This window comes from Apteryx mantelli, chromosome 1 (assembly GCF_036417845.1).
Source record: "Apteryx mantelli isolate bAptMan1 chromosome 1, bAptMan1.hap1, whole genome shotgun sequence".
Lineage (NCBI taxonomy): Eukaryota > Metazoa > Chordata > Aves > Apterygiformes > Apterygidae > Apteryx > Apteryx mantelli.
Window position 1 is genome coordinate 214228908 of NC_089978.1, and position 14771 is coordinate 214243678.

Consider the following 14771-nt stretch of genomic DNA (forward strand, 5'->3'; position numbering starts at 1 on the left):
GGAGGCACCAGCCGACGACCAAGTGCTGGCTCCTCACCTTGCTCCTTGCTGCTAAATGTCCTTAGCACGTAGCTAAGCAGGGATTCAGGGCTTACTCGTGACTGCTTGCCCATGGAAAGGATTGCTGTTACCACAGCCGCGTTGCGTTGGAGGGGATGGCAAGCCACTGGGAACAGGAAAGACAGCGTCACCAAATGGAAGGTTACAGAGAGATGTAAAGATTCCTGAGTCTAAATCATATATTTTAGGCATCTGCTCTGATTTGTCCTCTACTAAAGCCTCCTTCTTGCTTCAAACTCCAGAGGGAAAATTAGTCTCCCTGCTTAAAGGTAGCCTTTGCAAACACCACCTGCCTCCTACCTCCTGAGCCCATCTGTTTAAGCATTTGATACTTAATTTTCAGAGAAAACGTGTTTAAACAATAGCTCCCTAGTTATCCATGCTGTTTCGGAAAACAGAGCTAAGGCTGCTGAATCACTTAGGCTCTTCTGAAAATCTTTCTCAGAGTTGACACTATTGAGCTTGTTTGGACATCACAGCACTGAAACGTTCAAGGATAAATTTCTAGCACAATCTCCATCGACTGCAAACTTTCACATTGTATCCTTCAAATATGTTTGGGTTGCTACACATCAGCTTGCACAGGGTAACGCACACTGAAGAGACCAAATTTGATCTTTTGTCTGTGAAAAAATTGCAGGACACCCCACAAGGATTTGGTGGCTTGCCCCATCGTGGGCCTTTTTAAAACTGAGAGAGCATTTTCAGAGGCAGTTAGGAACACCACAGCATCCTGTGGTGCCGGTTATACTGGGGCATCTTCAGGAGCTCCAGCGAAGCCAATGGAATTGCCAGTAATTTGCAGCTGTGGCTTTCTTAAAATCTATAGAGAAAACACACATGTTGTTGCGGTTTGTTCAGGCCATCAATCTTGGCCACATAAGATGATGTTAAGTACTGTTAGATGTACACTGCCACATGCAGCCACACACATTCATACTTACATACAAGAAAACTGACACAGGATTCACTCCATACAAAAATTAGAGAGAGCTAACGCCCACTATTACAATTGTATAAGTCCTGTCAAATAGATCTCATTTCATTCTTTAAAAGGATTACAAGTTCATATTCTAAAGGTGACTGAGTGGATGTAAGAGACTTATGCTTTCTAAGACAGTTAACTTAGTTTGGCATGCCATTCTGCCTAAAAAAGTAGCACCACACAATACCAGCAAAACACACATTAAATGGATTAAGAACTGCCTGAGCAACAGAGCACAAAACAGCGCTGTCAGTGGGAAATCATCACTGAACCAGGTGTCAGGGGGCAGTTCTGACTGGTGTGACATTAGGTCTGGTGACCTGCCCCATTTTTATCAGATGCATAGGATGAAACGTGCGTATTACAGGTGACATGATCTAATACTGAATATAGTTCTGATTCTATATTTTTAAGAGGTCAGCACAAAAAGAAAAGACTGTACATGCTTTTAGAGTTAAGGATAATGTATTGCAGTGAGAGATTTAAAGGGCTTAGTCTATTTAGTTTATCAGAAGAAGACTGAGAGGCAACTTGATTAATGTATAAGTATCTCCAGGAGGAGAAAACACTTGGTCCTCCTGGACTTTTTAATCAAGCAGAGAACAGCATAAGAATTAGTTTCTGAAAGCTGAAGCCAGACAAATTCAAATTGGAAGTAATGCACACATTTTTAAAAGGAAGGATGACTGATCACTGAAACAATGTCACGGGATGGGATTGATCCTCTGTCTTTTAAATGCTTCATACCATAACTGGACACCATCTCAGAAAAAAGCTCATATCAGATACAAATCATCAGCCTCAGCATAGGCCTAACTTGATGCATGTTAAGGGATTACAAGGTCAAACTAGCAAATCTAATTAAATCCCTTTTAAACTCTGTGAATCGCCAGCGATTTGCCATCCTGGGCCATGCCATTAACATGGGGCACCTTCACTGGGGGCCCTGCCTGTTGTGTGACCGCCTCCAAGGAGCGGATGCAATACACTACTTTCCAGATCTGATAGCACTTTACAATCACTTTGTGCACATGGAAACGGCTCCCAAAAGGGAAAACAGACCACAAGCAAGCTTGCCTCGTTTAATTTTTCACTGCAAGGCTCCAGGGTCAAGTTCTGCCTTTTCAGCTGTGGCTTACCTAAAGATTTCTGTGGACTAGGATCAAAGTTACTTGGCACATTTCTCTTCTAGTAACTGACTCTTACAACCTGATGTTGCTTAGTTTTCTGATGCTGAGAGCTAGGACAGTCTCACTGCTTGAGCACACTTGGAACGACAGAGTATAAATGCTCACATAAATATTACTACTGTTCTGCTTCTGAGGTCTGAAATGTGCCTTTAGATGTTTTCATATGTAGAGGATCTCCCAGTTATTGCCATCCTGTGAGAGGAATCACAATATCTGTGATTTCCCCAGAAAACAAATCAAAGCTGCCTCAATATCCTGCATCCTCCAACATCAAACTCAGCCACATAATATCCATTGCTTTTCTCCCTTACGCAGCCCTGGCCACTCAGTCTTACACCTTCCCGTCTCTTCTGCCCTCAGCTCGTTTCACATTTCATACCACTTGGACCCGCTAATTCTACCTCTTTTGGTCTTCTCAGTAGACATTTTTCTCCAGACACTTCTCAGTTTTGTGATACCTAAAACTGTTCCAGCTCTTCTGTCCATTCTGTTCCCATGGAGAGTGTGTGTGTCTTTTCATGGCCCCCTGGCTCCCACAACATTACATTTTCAGAGAAGATGCAGGACTGTATTTTGCCAGATTATAACAACATGAGAAGGGGTAACATGGAACAATTCTACCTAAATATGTGAAAATGTACTGGAAGGGTAATCTCACACACCAGCTTTGCAACTCTGTCCCTTCAATCCTATGTCATTCGTTCAGAGCCCCACTGTCTAGGCTTCAGGTAAGATGCTGCCATCTCCTGCAGGCAATGTCTGGGCTGAGCTATCTCAGCCTCATGTGGGCAGATGCAAAAATTATAGCTCAGAAAGGAAATATGAGGTTGGCAGCATCATGCAGTTGTCACTCACCTTTGAACAGCTGCTGGGTTCAGCAGACATGCCGCAAACCAGGAGGGGAAGACGTGACCAAGGACAGAGGCTCATACTGAGCCATCTGTTCAGAGACACTCTGGGAAGCCAGGGTCCACACAAGAGATGCAAGATGGGACGAAGAACCAACAAAAATAAGGGATGAGGAGAAAAAAAACAAAGTCCAAAGAAGAGAAAAACTCACTGCTTTATTATTAATGTTTCCTATAATCTCAGCCTGCTTCAGAATGTCTTACGTGAATAATTAATGCAAGGCTTCTCCAATAGACTGTGAATAATTAATGTTTGTTTTCTTCAGTCATTATATCTCAATGTGTTATCAGGAACCAGATTGAATCTTAATTAAAAAAAAAAAAGTCTGTCGAGGCTGTTTAGGTTTGAAATGTGTTCACACTGAGAGCTGATGTAACCTGGGGAAGAGTAAGTTCTGTAGTAGGCACTCCTTCTTTTCTTAAGAGTATATAGTCTTTCTTTTTTACCCGAGAAATGACAACATAGACCAATATTCCTTCCAATTCACCTCTTTGACAGGAACAGTACCATTTTCCCTATCTGGCCTGGTACATGGGACAGTTTCATTATGCCTTTTATTTCACCCCTTGGGCACTTAGAGCCGTGATTTTGGCATGGGAATATTCAGTAAACTCATGAGAGAAGGTGGACATGGAGTGGAGGAAGGGAAAATAGTTATCGCCAAGAGATTCCCAAGCAAGTTTGCTGCCCAGATTACAACAGCTATCCCAATGGCTGAGTGCTGGAAATGCCAGGGAACAGTTCAGCTGCCCAGTCACTAGTACCTTGAGGTGTGTGAATAGCTCTCTGGGCTCCAACAACTTCACTGGGCTACAATTTTTGAAGAGTTGTTCAACTGGAAAATGGTACTTTCTTACAGCAACCATTTTGGTTGCTCATTTGTGAGCTTCTAATGTCATTTGAGATGTCCTCTGCCCTGGTCTGGAAAAACACGACTCAGGTTTTACAGGAGACTTGTATCCTTCTGGTGCAGCAATTGGAAGCCAGACAGGAAACCCTAAGAAAACCCAAATGAATCTAAAAAACTATGCCTAAGCAATTGCATCAAATTTTAGGCGTACACTGGATTGCAACTGGAGCTCAAACATCAGCTCACATGGAAATATCTACATTCAGCACCTAGGTGTTGTAGTCTCACACCTTGCTTCTTCACATCCCCTGCAACTGATGTGAAAAAAATCTTCACTGCCATTATACCTTCTCTCACATGCACACACACACACACACACACACACACACACACAATGCATCCCTCTCATACCTCTACCAAGCCACAGCAAATCCGAGGTCTTGCCAGCTGCTTTCCTGTTGAAGAGAAAGCAGTGACTCAGAGGAAGCTGTGTTTAACTTATTTAATTACAGTGCATACACAAATAGGGCAAAGAAGTCATCAGAAGGCACAAAGGCCAATCTTTCTCTTGGAAATCTCAATACACACACCAACACACAATTCCCAGGAAGTCTTCCCTGGGATCTCAATTCTGTGGATTCACTGCAAACTCTTCTGCTTTTTTTACTGTTTACCCAAAGAAATCTATACTTAAAAAAGCCAACAGTATGATTTTTTCTTCATAGAAAGTGTATTGCTCATACACAGAGGAAAAAAAAACATGAAAGATTACTTGTAACATCAAGTCATCTCCAGGGTAACAATATGCATTAGGAAAACACTGAGGTGGAAATGCCACGGTAAAATGTACCTTGAGCCTCAGTCCAGGTGAGAACCGTAATGCATGAAATCAATAGGACTTAGCTACCTGATTTGAGTTAGGACCATGCATTAGTAATGCTCTAACAGAAATGGAAGTAAACATCTGCTTAAGTGCTTTCAGCTCAAATCACAGCCTGTTAGCCGTGGTTCGCAAACCACGCCATGCAGATCACTGCGGGCGCAGATGGGTCCTCACTTTTGTTAAGGCACACACTCGCCCAGCTCAGCTTCACAGTAGTTCTCAGAGCAAGAGCCACTGCTGCATGCTTGTCATCCCCCCACACCAATGCTCTCCTGTGAAAGCCTTTCCTTTTCCTTAGGAAAACAGATAAAAAATCTCCCAGGGACACAAGAGAGAATCAGATAAAACTCAGCTGCCCAGTCCTGCCAGCCGTACGCACAAAAGTAGCCCTGTACAGGTCACGACTTTGAAATCTCTTTCTCGCGCTTCTATTCACCTCATGTCAGAGGTGTCTGCAGAGACAGAATTATATACTATTTTTCTCTCTCAGTCATCAATAATTGAAAGGTAAAACATAGCAAGTCAGGGGCCAAACCTACAGCATGTCGAGCAATGCTCAGGTTCCCTGGATTTCATGCCCGCTAAGAATCTGTTCATTCAGTACCAAGGTTTGAGAGCAACCTTCCATATAAAAGGACATATTTTTATATGTTGACAGGCAGCTATCTTCTTTGGAGCCGTAGAACAGTTCAACAGAAAGCAGAGCAGAGGAAGGTGCTAGTCAAAGTGAGGGAGGAGATCAGAATTTACCACTGGAGAGAGCAATCTCGGGGATGGAGGGATGAAAGGGTAGATCTTTTGAATACAATTTTTGAAGAGTTGTTCAATTAGAAAATGGTACTTTCCTACAGCTCAGGTTACCCAAAAGCATCTGTCACTGTACGAAAGTATATCTATGTGCATATGTCAGATCTAGATGGCATGGTTAGACACCAGCCACCATTAATAGCTTGACCTTGTTGCTGTACCCAATGTGAATACCCAAAGAAACACTGTCTTAATGACATTGAAAATGAAAAATATTAGTACATCAAGGCTGATGAAGATAAGATCTAATACTTTCAAGCCATGAGACAAATGCAAGTGGATAGGTGCCTAGTCCTCAGAGCTATGCTGATGTCACCATATTTGCTCTTTTCAGAGTGAAACAAAGAAATCCCAATTATTTGAATGCCCATTAATGAGAACAGAAAATAATCCTCAACCAAAGTCAAATAAAAAAGGCAAAAGAAATCTATGATGATTTGTCATGATTCACATTTGCTTCAAGAAGTCACAACTCTGGACTTCTGTATGCCTTATGAAAAGCAGCTCTTATATGTGTATTTTTAGAAGAACAGTGACTCTATGGTGATAATTAATTTTTTGATTACATAAAAAAATGTTAAGATAACAAATAAATTCTACTGTTTAATAAACTGCTTTTCTCATGGGAGTATGCATATGTACATTCATATCCATATGTGCAAGAATGTAAATATTTAAGAAACTATTAAAGCTTCTAGTTGCCATTTTCAAGGTTTCTTCAGCCAAATTTCAAAATTCTAACTAAAATGCTGGAAGAACAAGTTCTTTAGCACAAGGACTACAAAGAACTTGCCCGAATACAAAAAATTATTGACAATGGAACTGATGCAAAATGACACTGTATGTCAGCAGGCTACAACACAAGCATACAGGTACTACCGCATGCTTAACTTTTATGTCATATTGTCTATCTAAACAAACATGTATGTGGATACACATTAATTTATAAAATTTGCAGATGCCTGCTGACCTCATGGGTATTAGGATCAGACACACTTCTCACCTGCTCAGGACACCAAATCTTACCAGTGATTACAAGAATATCAAACTCAAAACCTTCTATTTACGTTTCACTTGCAAAAGCAGAAAGTTAAAAATCAAAACTCCTTCAGATACTTTAATTGCCTTCAAGCATTATAAAACCTACAAGCCTTAAAAAGGTCATTTGACCTAATTGTGTTTAAAGTGCATTGTAATTAGGACGATCCATATTTCCTCCTGTGTTTTTCTAGGAGCAGATTGCACAAGTTAGAATAAACTCTACAAATACAGCTCAGTAGCAATAAATCAGGCTCTCAAGACCTCAAGCCCAAGTAAGGTCCATTGTAATTAAGGATAGTCTATTTTCTGAAGTCAGTGGAGCTTTACACATTTACCATTTCGCACACACTCACACATCTTTCCTCAAAACTTAAGCACATTTCAGTGAAGTTACTCCAGCCTCATTTGTGCTAGGTAAAGGTGGAATTTGCTAAGCAGAACCATTAATAATTCCAAGCCATTGTACTTGATCAAATTCTTCCATAACATCAATTGCCTCACCTAAGAATATCAATTAAATAAATTACATTTTTGTGCCTCTTAAGAAATCTTGCTAATTATAAATGGCATTTGGATGCTGACTATATAGTAACTCTACCAGCATTTTTTCCCCTTGAACACAGAGAATTCTACCGCTTTTCACATTGTTCTATTTATTATTCTTACTACAGTTCTTTATTATGCATATAGTGCGACTAAAATTAACAGATATTTATGAGATAAGTGCAACCTACTCCCATTTAGGCTGGCAGAAAATAGCTCATATCATTCTGTGAAATAAGAGAGTTAATATTAATGGAATTTCAGGTCAAAATGTGAAGCCTCTATTCTCTCTTCGTTCACAGACACTGTTCATGGGAGTGTATCAGTTCACCCGTGGATAGCAAGAGCCTGCTCTCTACACCAGACATTTGGGTTATACTGCAGTGGAGGGAGACAGAGGAGAAAGGAAGAAAAGGAGACAAGGAGGAAAGGATAGCTCTGAATTCAGACATTTTAGTTTGAGTATAAAATATACAGCATATGATCAGTCTGGCAAGAAAAGCCCGACTGTGTGGCCACTGAAATATAATGCAGTTTAGCATCAGTGGGAGCACAATGCTAAATCCTGCGCCTACCGCCAGGTCCCAAAAGGTCCCCATTAGAGACGGCATATGGCCCACAGACCAAAACACAGAATTTTCAGGAGATGCCACACATATGGGCATTCAGGCAAGGGCTAGTTCCAAATGCAAATGCCATAAATATTTTCCATTTTAAAAGCCAAGTATATTGCCCTAATTGTGGTGAGCCTTCTCAGTTAAATTCCTTTCCTACTACCAGATTCATGAGAAGATCTGAGTGAGATCTGTGGTAATCAAAAATGAAGGAGACAAAATTGGTTAAGCACGTTCCTTACTATTAAGAAGTAATGGAGTGATTCAGCCAGTTTGGATTCTATCAAAGAAGGCTCTTTGCCCATGGCCTCCCCACCGCACCCTCCCTTTCTCAGTGTATGTGCTGTAACTTCAAAACAGCACTGGGAGGCTGCACAGTTAGGTGCCTGGAGAGGACATCTTAGCTGTGAAGCAGAGGAGAGCTACAATGTACTCTTTAGTAATCTTCAGTACTTTAGCTTTAGAAATAATAAACATTTCCTTTTGCCTAACCAAGATCCTTGCTGCACATTTGATGTTCGTCTTACTAGCAGTCCTTGCTACTGTGATGTGCCAGTGTCAAAAATATGACTCATCTCTGAACAAATACAAGGATGAAGAAAAGAAATGGGCAAACCAGCACTTTCTGCATGAGGCAGATGGAGTCTGACACAGCCGTGCAGTGGTCCATAGGGAGGGAGCCCTTCTCCGCGGGGTGAGCCTTGAGCCTTGCTGTCTACACACACACAAAACGGCAAAACACAGGCTTTCCCACCGGGCAAGGAGATAAAAAAAGAGGGGAGGATTTCCTTCTGGACAGGGATGAAATATATAAATAAAAGGGCACGTTTTCCCAGGGTATTGCAAGCAAACTACCATCCTCTAGAGCTTCTTCTGCCACCTTTCTGCCCACATCGAGGATTGCTTCCTAGTGGGACACCACACAACACCACAGCGGTGCAGTACAATATGCAGCACATCATACAACATCACAAGTATCTGCCATGTGAGGTTCCTTCTTTCTCTCTACCTCCCATCTGCATGGGAAAGACTTGGAGGGGAAGGTAGCAGGAGAGGAAGACAGGACATTGGTTAATATCTATGCTGCTCTCTGCTCATGGCAAGAAAAAGAAAAAAAAAGCCATCTGATACCCAGATCACAAAACAGTCAAAATATGATAGTCCTTTCTCTGCTGAACCACATGAATAGTCCTCAGAGGGGCCTGTCTTCTCTGCAGGTAAGTCTTGCCCGATACATTTTTGAAGACCCAAAAGAGATCTGAATCCTGACATACATTTCCGAGCCTACAGTCATTTCAGGAAGTGCCAGCAGTCACTCTCAGCGGGTATGTCAGCTGGGCTCTGCAGGGAGGCACACACTTCAATCTGCAGCACAGCACAGAGATACCCAACCTGATTTAAAATGGGTTCTTTTGAAAAAAAAGCAGTAAAACACAACATCCTGAAAATCAGCACATCTCAAGACACCAACTGAGCTCTGGTGCCACAATTAGATTGCTCTAGATACGTGAAGCTCCTGAGCTAATATATTTTTAGCAATCTCAAGTGTCTCTGCGCTCACTGGAGACCACAGTCTAGACATATTTACAGAGATGATTTGAGACATTTAACACATTGTTATATCATGTTTTGAATTCCTAGCTCAGGCACAATTTAAAGGGAATGACTGCTGAGTATTTGGAAGTGTGAGAGGTTCACACGGTACACTCAGGATCCAAAATTAATGACAGCCTGCAAGTCACTTCTATTTTCAAGAGCGGTAAAGACCAATATCAGATATTCTCAAGTGGCAGGAACTTCTGAACAGATGAAAACAACTGCAAACACTACATCATGAAGTCAGCTGTGGTGGCAAATGTGTTCCAAAACAAAACACATTGTCACCCAGATTCCCCTATATCCACTGTGTCCTAACTGCCACTGAGGACCACTGAGGGCTGTACCAAGCTTAGGGACAGAAAAAAGAAAAAAAAAAAAAAACCTAGATGCTAATGCTGCTTTGCAACTGCAGCCCTTTTTTAAGGGTAGAGACATAGCTGGCTATCTCTCAGGATTACTAGATCTCATCCATAACTTCTAAAGACAACAGATCTCTGAAGCTGGACATCGTGCTACCTGTGGTGACTGTCCTGTGGTCCCCCAGCTCTGCAGGCTGAAGTACTGCAAGAGACACCTAAGAGGTCCAAGGATCCACCAAATACCAGGAGTGAGCCCAAATGCCAGGATGCTCTGGCCACAGGGCAGGACCTACAAGATGTAGCACAATCTGAATAAGTTCGTAGAATGACCAGAAAGACACATCTTAAAGGATATTCCATACTTGCAGTACTTCTTGACAGGCCTTGGGATGAAAAAATGCTAGGCCTATGAGAAAAGAAAAGGGATACATCTCTAGCAGCCATTAATTACTTTGTAAGATGTGCACACAACCCCTGGCAAAGTCTGTGCTATAAATCTCGCTCTGCACACAATCCACTGAGAACACGCATTGTAACAGCCCCAAATACAGAACCCTTCACTTCCCTCAGGTTATAGTAATTTTTACTTTTAGCTGAGGATGTCCTTGGTCCAGTTTTGCTCTGGTGTCAGATGAGACAAAAGCCACCCCTCAGGGAACATGAGAAGTCAGGAAAGAGCTGTCTGTTCTCCGCACGATTCCTTGCCGACAGCAGACCCCCAGGGGCAAAGTCTAAAGAGATGGAGTGCAATCGTGTTCAAAAGCTGCCTCTCCCAGTATATCCCACCCACCGACGAATGGGCTGTCAGGAGAACTGTACTCTCGTTCAGATATTTTGCAGTAAAAAACAGCATGTTAACTCGGCCGAATGGAGGGATGTTCCCTACACATTCCTAGAGCGATTGACTGCTGTTGATGGAATCGTGTTTTCAGCCTGAAAGAAAGGACCGGTTCCTCTTAAAACAAAAATCAAAAAGATGCTAAAACTAAAGACTTTTGCCATCAGAATATAGCCAGACATCTTCTGAAGCCAGACTATCTACTACAGGGAAAAAAAAAAGGATAAAACTACATTAACTCTTTGCTGCACTCCCAAAAGCCTAGACAGTTGACATCTGAAGGGCTCAGTAGAAAGAGCTGACCATCCAATTGCTCTTGAGCCAGTTGAGTTGCCATGGGACTTGCAGAAATACTACATGAAGGAGAGGCATCTACTGAGATGAGTTTTCCAGCGTTTTTAGCAGAAGCCTATAGTTTGGTATATAATATTACAGCTAATCTTCTGGGCAAAGTTTCCCCCTTGTCTAACAGGTGGCCAAATGTGAAGAAGCCAGAGACCCATCTTTTGTTATTAAACAGTTGAATTTTCATTGGAATTGATTTAAGACCAGAGAAAGACACACAAATGAGTAGTGATGAAAAGGTAATTACACCACTTCTTGAAATGTGCAGCAGAAAGGACAGATGAAATGCTGCTAGACCCTAAACATCATAAGGTTAAAGAAGAAATAGTCTATATTAGAAAAAAATAATTTTGGCCATATACCTTGGGGTACATGAAAAGTGGTTGTGCAGCAGAAGGGTGTAACACTATCTGCTCCTTTACAGTGAAGACAGCAAAACGTATCAGGCTTAAAGCACAGCAAGGGAAATTCACAAGCAGAAAGAAAAGAACTTGTAATAGGAGGGATAATGAATAGAACTGAACAGATGAGCAAATATCTGGAGCAGCTGTGGACTTTCATCACTGGATGTGATAAAAGTGATGAAGAAATGAACCCAGCCAAGGGTCAGCCAGGAATGACAAAGTTATATCTATTATAGCTATTTTGATGGAGGATGAACTAGGGGATCACTTGAGGTGATTCCCAGCTGTCTAGTTCTGTGATTGAATAATGAATCCTAAGGGTAAACAGAGATCCCACATGTAAAACCTCAGCAGCTAAACACAAGTACCAGCAATGACAGAGGTAGCGTCTTAGATAATGCTTGCAAGCAGTCAGAAATCTTCCGGTGGTCATCAGTGTTACGGAAAACATTTATGGGCACCAGGCTGGAACACATGCAGTAATTAAATGAACAATAAACCTTTACAGGAGGAGAGTCAGAAGTGAATAAAAACTCACCTCTCCTACAGTAGAAATGAAAGGACGTTGCCATCATTTATCCAGCTTTGCAGACACAACAATTTATAGCTCATGGTACAAACTGCTGACAAAGTAAAGCACTGCTAGGATCTGTCTTGAAGAAAATTGCTAGAGCAAGGAAGTGTGATAGGAAACAGCATTCAGCTTGGGAAGCTACAAAACAGCGAGGGAACAGTTCAAATGTGTTTGCAGAGCAGCTGTTTATTTATGTCCCAGATGCAAAAAAAAAATGTTTCAGCATTCAAAAACACAGGACCAAGTGACATGAGAACATTCCAAGTTGTTAAAAAAATAACCCTCTAAAAGACTAAAATGACAAAAGCTTCATCATGGAAATAACTCAGGCAAATAAGGCATTTATCATTACTTATGCATTCAGCTGATCATTAGCTAAATAATGCTGACATCCTCAGGTACCAAGCATGTGGACACTATGCCAATGTGATGGTAGTTATTTTGGCCAACACAGAATTAAACTTACAGTATGGCAGCTCAAGACAAGCAACCACAGCTCTTCCAGGGGACGTTGTAGTGGATGTGGCTTGTCTATGAGTTAGCATAGAAGACTCCCTATAGTAGATATTAGTGAGTTATACAACAACCCTGCACAGACAGTCCCTGCTCCACAGCTCCGAAACAAGGGGAAGGGCTGGAGGGGGGAAAAAAGACCCAGAAGCGAAGGACTAATTCAGGGACATTCAGGATATCACTGACAGAGCGAGGAAGATCCGTATCACCTGAGTCACAACCCACAACCCTCCAAGGGGCTTTGTTGGTGTCAGTGCCGTAAGGATAAATAACACAAACAGCTAGTAATGGTCTGTAAAATGAAAAGTGCCAACATACTGCATTCCTTCCCTTTCACGGGGTCGGGTAATCCAGAGCATTCCACTGACGGATTCGGGACAGCCACCCTCCATCTGGAGCCACTGCTGTCGCACTCTGTGTACTCGAAGTGGTAATCTGTCTGCAAACAATCACAAAGAGTTTCAGTTTCATCATAGCATTTGCATATTAAGCTCATTAATCAAGACTGGGATTAGCAAGCTCAGTTATAATTAAACCAAAAAGGAAGTATTTGGCATGGAACATACTGCGCAGCACTCTCACTGCTTTGATGATCATCCTGTAGCGTCGCAGAGCAAGCACAAAGCATGTTGGGTGCTGTGCAGCACAAATGCTAAGGCGGAGGGTGGGATTTGCAAAAGCTCCTGAGAGAGAGGCACAAATTCCAATAGAATTTTTCTCCCTAGTCTTTTCAGGCAGGATTGATCCCAAACTGCAAGCCACTGAGGTGTCTGGCTGCCATATGGCCTACACTAGCCACCCAGGTTTTCCATGGTCGGTGGAGCAAGCTATCTTCAGGCCACAAGGTATCTCATGCTGGGTTGGAGACCTAAGATAGATGGGATGAATCATCTTCCATGGATGCCTTCCTCTCTTCACTAATTTCAGAGGAAGTCCGCACAAGTTAGGTGAGATGAACTCAGTACTAGGATACTGCTGAAAATACCATGCAGGGTCAGGTCGGAGGAGTACCCCAAGGCAGATTAACGGAGACCATTCCCATAGTCTTTGTGACTGAGATAATGCCTTGAGTGGTCTGAGTAAGAAGCATCAAGAAATTTCCTAGCATTAGCTAGGAAAGAATCTTAGCTATTGACTTTACTAATAACATTGATTCAGATCCTAGATACAGTCTAGACTTGCACCTAGTTACTTTTTTAGTTTTGGCTTTGTAGCTTTGTTTCCACATTCATAACTCCTCAGATTCATTTAACCTCTGATTTGTCAGAATAAACCTGAGGAACTTCTCATTCTTGAACTGGTCAGGTATCAAGAGAGACTTAGGGTGAAGCTGGCAGAATTGGTGTATACCTTTCTTCAGAGGAAACAGACCTACATTAAAATGATATAAACTGGCAGGCTCCACGAGGTGTCTCCACACGGGCTAGGCCACCTTCAACTGCCTTCACAGTCAATAGAGAGACAAGCGTGGCCATAGGACTATTTTAGACACCTGCTGCAGCATGGATGAGGAGATAACACACGTCCTTGAAACGCTTCTTTCTCTCCACTAGCTACAATGGGAGATGAGCCACTTAGTTCAGGTGGAGACTTCTCCATTTCCTCAGGCAAACACCACCACTGGAGTAACGGCTCCCCACGCTCACCCCTGATGACACTGTATGGCCCTGCCTGACCCATAAAAGTAACACAGAAAATTGTGAGTATGAGGAAAAATGGGATCAGAGCTTCAGCCAGAGGCTCAGAGGGTTGCTTGGCTTTAGGGCAGACCTGGTGGACCCATGAGGTTTGGTTTGGCGTTCCTTCCATTTTACCTGGCTTCTCCGGGCAGCAAGCCACAGTGGGAAAAGGCAGTGCTGGTGACAGCAGCAGGAAGCAGCCCAGGGCGCAAGCAGGGCCACATTTTGCAGCAGAGGAGCTCCTCAGCTAAGGTAGCACACTCTCACGGGGCCAAAACTCACCCAAGAGACAGCACAAATCAGCTTTCCTTAAAGGTCTGTGCCGCCATGACTGCAGGCATCAATCCCTAAACTATGCTACCCTAGAAGCAGGTCCTCCGTGCACATGAGGATTATTTTGTGGGTAATCTTTTCCTGCTCTTTCTATGACCCCTTGCTGTGCTGACATCCCACACGGTAGAGCAGAAGAAGGGGGAATCAAGTGGATGGGGCAGATCCATGCTGGCTTTCATACAGATTAGTTCAGCCCCGCAAATATTCAGCTGACTCACAAGAAGAAGACTTGCAATTCTCCTCTT

At 42.5% G+C, this 14771-nt stretch overlaps 1 protein-coding gene across 1 annotated transcript in view; it reads right to left on the minus strand.

Annotated features, from left to right (window-relative positions):
- The window catches only part of ELAPOR2 (endosome-lysosome associated apoptosis and autophagy regulator family member 2), a 52260-nt gene extending 39403 nt beyond the window's left edge, over positions 1-12857 (minus strand). Inside the window, exon 1 of the mRNA XM_067289981.1 lies at positions 12833-12857. The gene's annotated coding sequence lies outside the window, so the exon portion shown is untranslated. The remainder of the gene's footprint in view (positions 1-12832) is intronic.
- Positions 12858-14771: the final 1914 nt, after the last annotated feature.